The following is a 6,076-nucleotide window of genomic DNA, read 5'->3' on the forward strand; positions in this document are numbered from 1 at the left end:
GCAGGAGGATGGCAGGAACCCGGAAGGTGGAGGTTGCAGTGAGCCGAGATCACGCCACTGCACTCCAGCCTGGGCGACAGAACGAGACTCTGTCTCAAAAAAAAAAAAAAAAAAAAGAAAAGAAAAGAAAATTATTCATGACATTTGATAAAGACAGTAAGGCAGACTTTATTCAAGGGAGACTTGAATAAAGTCTCGAAAACCCACTACAATGGGATTTTGCCAGGGAAGAGAGATTGGGCTCAACTCTCAATACAACAAGGAAAAGCGGAGATTTATAGCCAAGGGACAGGGTAGGGTGAGTGGATGGAAAATTACTAACAGTAAACATTTTATAAGGGTAAACAAGGGGTAAGGCAGATTCTTGCTAAACTGACTTGACAAGCTTCTTGCTGAAGGAAGGTCAGGGTGAAAAAATACCAAAAGGTAGGGATGAGGAATTTCATCAGATATCAAGGGCGAGGGGGATATTTGCTAAACTGACCCAACAGGATTCTTACTAAAACTGGACTAAACGGGCCAAGGACAAAGCCTTCAGGGTGAGGCCTCAAAAAGATGACTCAGAGGAGCCTGATGAAAGTTTGGTTAAGGAGAGAATCTTTGTTATCCCCAACATTGTTACTTCCTAACTGTGTAAACTTGCGTGGGTTATCTAAACTCTCTGAGCTTCAGCTTTCTCATCTTGAAAGTAGATATTATACTATCTCCCCTACACATTGTAAGGATTAAATGAAATGATGCTCAATAACAACAGGTTGAATGTCCCTAATCAAATAATCTAAAATTCAAAATACTCCCAACTCCGAAACCTTTTGAATAGTGACATGATACTTAAAGGAAATGCTCATTGAAGTATTTCAGATTTCAAATTTTTTGGATTTGGGATGCAGAATCCAAAAGTATATGTAATGTAAATATTCCAAAATCTGAAACATTTGTGGTCCCAAGCACTTCAGATATGGGATATTCAACCCGTACTTAGCACATGGCCTGATGTAGTAAGTGTTGTCAATATCACTATTAATGTGAAAGCTACTGCTAAGGAATCAAGTCACTCCTGACGAAATCGAGCTCTTGAAACTCTTAATGCCACTGGTAAGAGTACAACTTGACACAGCATTACTGCCTTGCAGTTTTGTGGTATCTATCAAAATGTAAAAGACGGCATTGAGTCTCTAGATTCAACAATTTCTTTCCGGAAATGTATCTGAGGAAATAATAGCACAAGGGCACAAAGACATGTGTCTGAGGATTTCCAGTGCATCATTATTTAATATAAAAAACTTGCAAGATAACCTAAATGTCCAGCATTAGGAGATTGGTTAAATACATGATGGTATTCATAAAATATATTCAATAAGTCAGTACAACAAAAAGCGATCTTCGCTCACTGCAACCTCTGCCTCCTGGTTCAAGTGATTCTCCTGCCTCAGCCTCCCGAGCACCTGGGACTACAGGCGTGTACTACCACAACCAGATAATTTTTGTATTTTTAGTAGAGATGGGGTTTCACCATGTTGGTCAGACTGGTCTTGAACTCCTGGACTCAAGTAATCCACCCATCTTAGCCTCCCAAAATGCTGAAATTACAGCTGTGAGCCACCGTGCCCAGAATTTACTTACAATGTTTCTAATTTTTGGTGGGTTTATTAGGACATAACTCCATTGTAAGTCAAAAAGCATCTGTATAGCTCTAACTGCCCCAGGTATGATAGGCATCTGTGCTTCTGACTAAATATTTCTGGCTATGCCTTTGAGGCATAGAGTAGAAGTCACACTGCCTAGCCCCTTTGTAGTTGGGCTGGACCATGTGACAGTGCTGGTAACATATGTCATTTCTGCGTCAAGTATTTAATTGTTGGTGTGTGACTTTTCATCGCTCTCTTCTTTTCCTTTTGCCACAGCAACCAGTGGTGTTCCAAATGGTAGGTAGTAGCTCTGACTACCTGAGTCCTAGAGTAGGAAGGATGATGACATTGGAGCAGATGTCCCAGCCAACCTTCTGACGTGATTATCATAGCTTGAGGAAAAAAATATCAATGGGATTAAGCCACTGATATTGGGAATTGTCTGTTATTTCAGCAAAACCTAATCTATACTTCTGATGATAGGAATTATGGCTGATTTTTATTTTCTTCTTTTACTTTAGTTATTGTAATTTCTGGTTTTTTCCCTCTGCCGAAGCCCAAAGTAGGGCAGGACTTATGGGTCATTCTGAAGGTCTTGTTACGGGGGATGTCTAGACTAGAAAAACTAGTTTGACTTCTCATCCAGACTGGCCATGGGCCTGTCCCCTGACACAGCGGGTGGTTTGTTGGGGAGACAGGAGGAGAAAAGCAGTGTGAAGAGCCAGAAGGCAGAGCAAATTGCACCCAGCAGCCCTGGCTCATCAGAGGCCAGGACTGGGCTGTGAGGCTAGTGGCCTAAATGCCAGGTATCAGGAATGCGAAGTGTTAGGTTAGTGCAAAAGTAATCGCGGTTTTTTTCCATTACTTTTAATGGAAAAACCGCCATTACTTTTGCACCAACCTAATAAATAGGTGAAAATTGGGGTCGGGGCATGTTTATCAGAAGTGCTGAGTGTTACTGACAGCCTAGTCTGAAGTTTAGAGCCTCTCATCTCAGAATACCAAGGCTCACTCGCTCTCTTTTTTTTTTTTTTTTTTTTTGGAAGTAGGCTCCCTCTGTCACCCAGGCTGGAGTGCAGTGACAAAATCTCAGCTCACTGCAACCTCTACCTCCTGGGTTCAAGTGAATCTCCTGCCTCAGCCTCCCGAGTAGCTGAGATTACAGGCCCCTGCCACCACACCTGGCTAATTTTTGTATTTTTAGTAGAGACAGGGTTTCACCATTGTTGGCCAGGCTGGTCTCGATCTCCTGACCTCAAGTGATCTGCCTGCCTTGGCCTCCCAAAGTGCTGGGATTACAGGTGTGAGCCACCGCGCCTCACCTCAGAATACCAAGGCTCTCTTATTTCTTCTCTTTACTTTCTGTCAGATCCATAGCCTGCTACTAGAACATTCCTTTTAAACAATAGATTGATGGCATCACACCTCTGCTCAAAAACTTCTCCCTTGAAAGAAGGTAATGTCAATGGTCCTCTTATTGATTGATTTTTAAACAACCTTATAAAGAGTCTCTAAATAGCTCAGATTTTTTAAAAAAGTATTTTTAGTTGGCGTGTAATAATTGTAGACATTATGGGATAGAGAGTGATATCTCAATACATGTATACAATGTGTAATGATTAAATCAGGGTACTTAGCATATGTATGATCTTTTATCATCCATTTGTGTTGGCAACATTCAAAATTCTCTCTTCCAGGCCGGGCGAGAGGTGGGTGCGGTGTCTCACACCTGTCTGGGCGCAGTGTCTCATGCTTCTAATCCCAGCACTTTGGGAGGCTGAGGCGGGTGAATCACTTGAGGTCAAGAGTTCGAGACAGCCTGGCCAACATGGTGAAATCCTGTCTCTACTAAAAATACAAACAAAAAACACACACACAAATAATCAGCCAGGTGTGGTGGTGCATGCCTGTAACCCCAGGCTACTCGAGAGACTGAGGCAGGAGAATCAGTTGAACCGGGGAGGTAGAGGCTGCCATGAGGCAAGATTGTGCCACTGCACTCCAAGTTGGGTGACAGAGTGAGTGAGACTCTGTCTCAAAAAGAAAAAAAAAAGAAATTCTCTCTTCTAGCTATTTGAAAATATACAATAGATTATTCTTATTCTTATCTATAGTCACCCTACAGTGCTATATAATACTAGAATTCATTCCTCCTATCTAGCTATAATTTTGTATCTGTTAACAAACGCCTCCCTATCCTCTCCTCCCCACTATCTGTCCCAGCCTCTAACCACAATTCTGCTCTCTACTTCAATGTGCTCAAGTTTTTTCACTCCCACATATGAGAGAGAACATGTGGTATTTATTTCTTTGGACCTGACTTTGATGCATATGACAGGATCTCATCCTTTTTAGTGGCTGAATAATCCATTGTGTGTGTGTCTCTGTGTGTGTGTATGTGTGTGTGTATAAATTTCTTTATGTATTCCATGTCTATATCCAGTATTGACATACACTTAGTAGATTCCATATCTTGGCTATTGTGAATAGTGCTGCAATAAAAATAGGGGTGCATGGCCAGGCATGGTGTCTCACGCCTGTAATCCCAGCACTTTGGGAGGTCGAGGCGGGTGGACCACCTGAGGTCAGGAGTTCGAGACCAGCCTGGCTAACATGGTGAAACCCCATTTCTACTAAAAATACAAAAAAAAATTTAGCTGGGCATGGTGGCACATGCCTGTAATCCCAGCTACTTAGGAGGCTGAGGCAAGAGAATCACTTGAACCTGGGAGGCGGAGGTTGCAGTGAGCCGAGATTGCGCCATTGCACTCCAGCTTGGGCAACAAGAGGGAAACTCCATCTCCAAATCAATCAATCAATCAATCAATAAAAATAGGGGAGGAGATATCTCTTCAATATACTGATTTCCCTTCCTTAGGATAAATACCCAACAGTGGGATCGTTGGATCACATGGTAGTTCTATTTTTAGGTTTTTGAGGACTGTCCATACTCTTTTCTATAATGGCTGTGCTAATTTACATTCCCACCAACAAAGTATAATAGTTCCCTTTTCTCTGCATCCTCACCAGCATTTGTTTTTGTTTTTGTTTTTTTTTTTCCCTTTTGATAATAGCTGTTCTAACTGGGGTGAGAAGATAACTCATTGTGGTTTTGATTTGCTTTTCCCTGATAATTAGTAATGTTGAGCATTTTTTCATGTACATGTTGGCCATTTGTATGTCTTCTATTGAGAAAAATCTATTCAGATCCTTTGCCAATCTGATTATTTGTGGGGCTTTTGTTTTTGTTTTTTTGCTTGTCTTTGCTATTGGTTGCATTTCTTATGTACTCAGGATATTGTCAGATGAACAGTTTGCAAATATTTTCTCCAATTCTGCAGGTTTTTGCTGCACTCTGTTAACTGTTTGTTTTTTTTTTTTCTGTGCAGAAACATTGTAGTTTGAAATAGCACAATTTGTCTATTTTTGCTTTGATTGCCTGTGCTCTTGAAGTCTTACCCATAAAATGATGGCCCAGACTACTGCTTTATAGCATTTTCCCAGTGTTTTCTTAAAGTAGTTTTATAGTTTCAGGTCCTACATTTGGTATTTAAACCATTCTTAGTAGTTCTTTTTATACATATGGTGAGAGATATAGGTCTAGTTTCATTCTTCTGCATGTGGATATCCAGTTTTCCCAATACCATTTATTGATGAGGTGGTTCTTTCCTAATGTAAGTTTTTGGTACTTTTTGTTGAAAATCAGCTGACTATAAATATGTGAATCTGTTTCTGGGTTCCCATATTCTCCCATTGGTTTTTGTGTCTGTTTTAATAACAATACCATGCTGTTTGGGTTACTATAACTTGTAGTATATTTTTAAGTCAGGTAGTGTAATGCCTACAGCTTTTTTTCTTCTCTCTCTCTCTTTTTTTTTGTTGTTGTTGTTGTTGTTTTTTGTTTTTTGTTTTGGCTATTTAAGGTCTTTGGTGGTTCCATATAAATTTTAGGATTTTGAAGAATGTCATTGGTATTTTGATACAAATTGCACTGAATGTGTAGATTGCTTTGAGTAGGATGGCCATTATAGCAATATTAATTCTTCCAATTCATGAACATGGGATGTCTTTTCATTTTTTCTGTTTTCTTTAGTTTCTTTCCTTGTGTTTTGCAGTTTTCATTATAGAGATGCTTCACCTTCTTTATTAAATTTATTCCTAGGTATTTGGTTTTGTTTTTGTAGCTATCGTAAATGGGATTGCCTTCTTGATTTCTTTTTCAGCTAATTCATTATTGGTATATAACAATTCTACTGATTTTTCTATGTTGATTTTGTATCCTGCAGCTTTACTGAATTTGCTTATCTATTGTCAGATATTTGGGTGGAGTTTTTAAGATTTTCTCTATATAAGGTTATGTTGTCTGAAAATTTAGATGCCCTGTATTTCTTTCTCTTGCCTAACTGCTCTAGCTAGACTTCCAATACTGTGTGTAATAAGAGTGGTGA

This window comes from Papio anubis, chromosome 11 (assembly GCF_008728515.1).
Source record: "Papio anubis isolate 15944 chromosome 11, Panubis1.0, whole genome shotgun sequence".
Classification (NCBI taxonomy): Eukaryota; Metazoa; Chordata; class Mammalia; order Primates; family Cercopithecidae; genus Papio; species Papio anubis.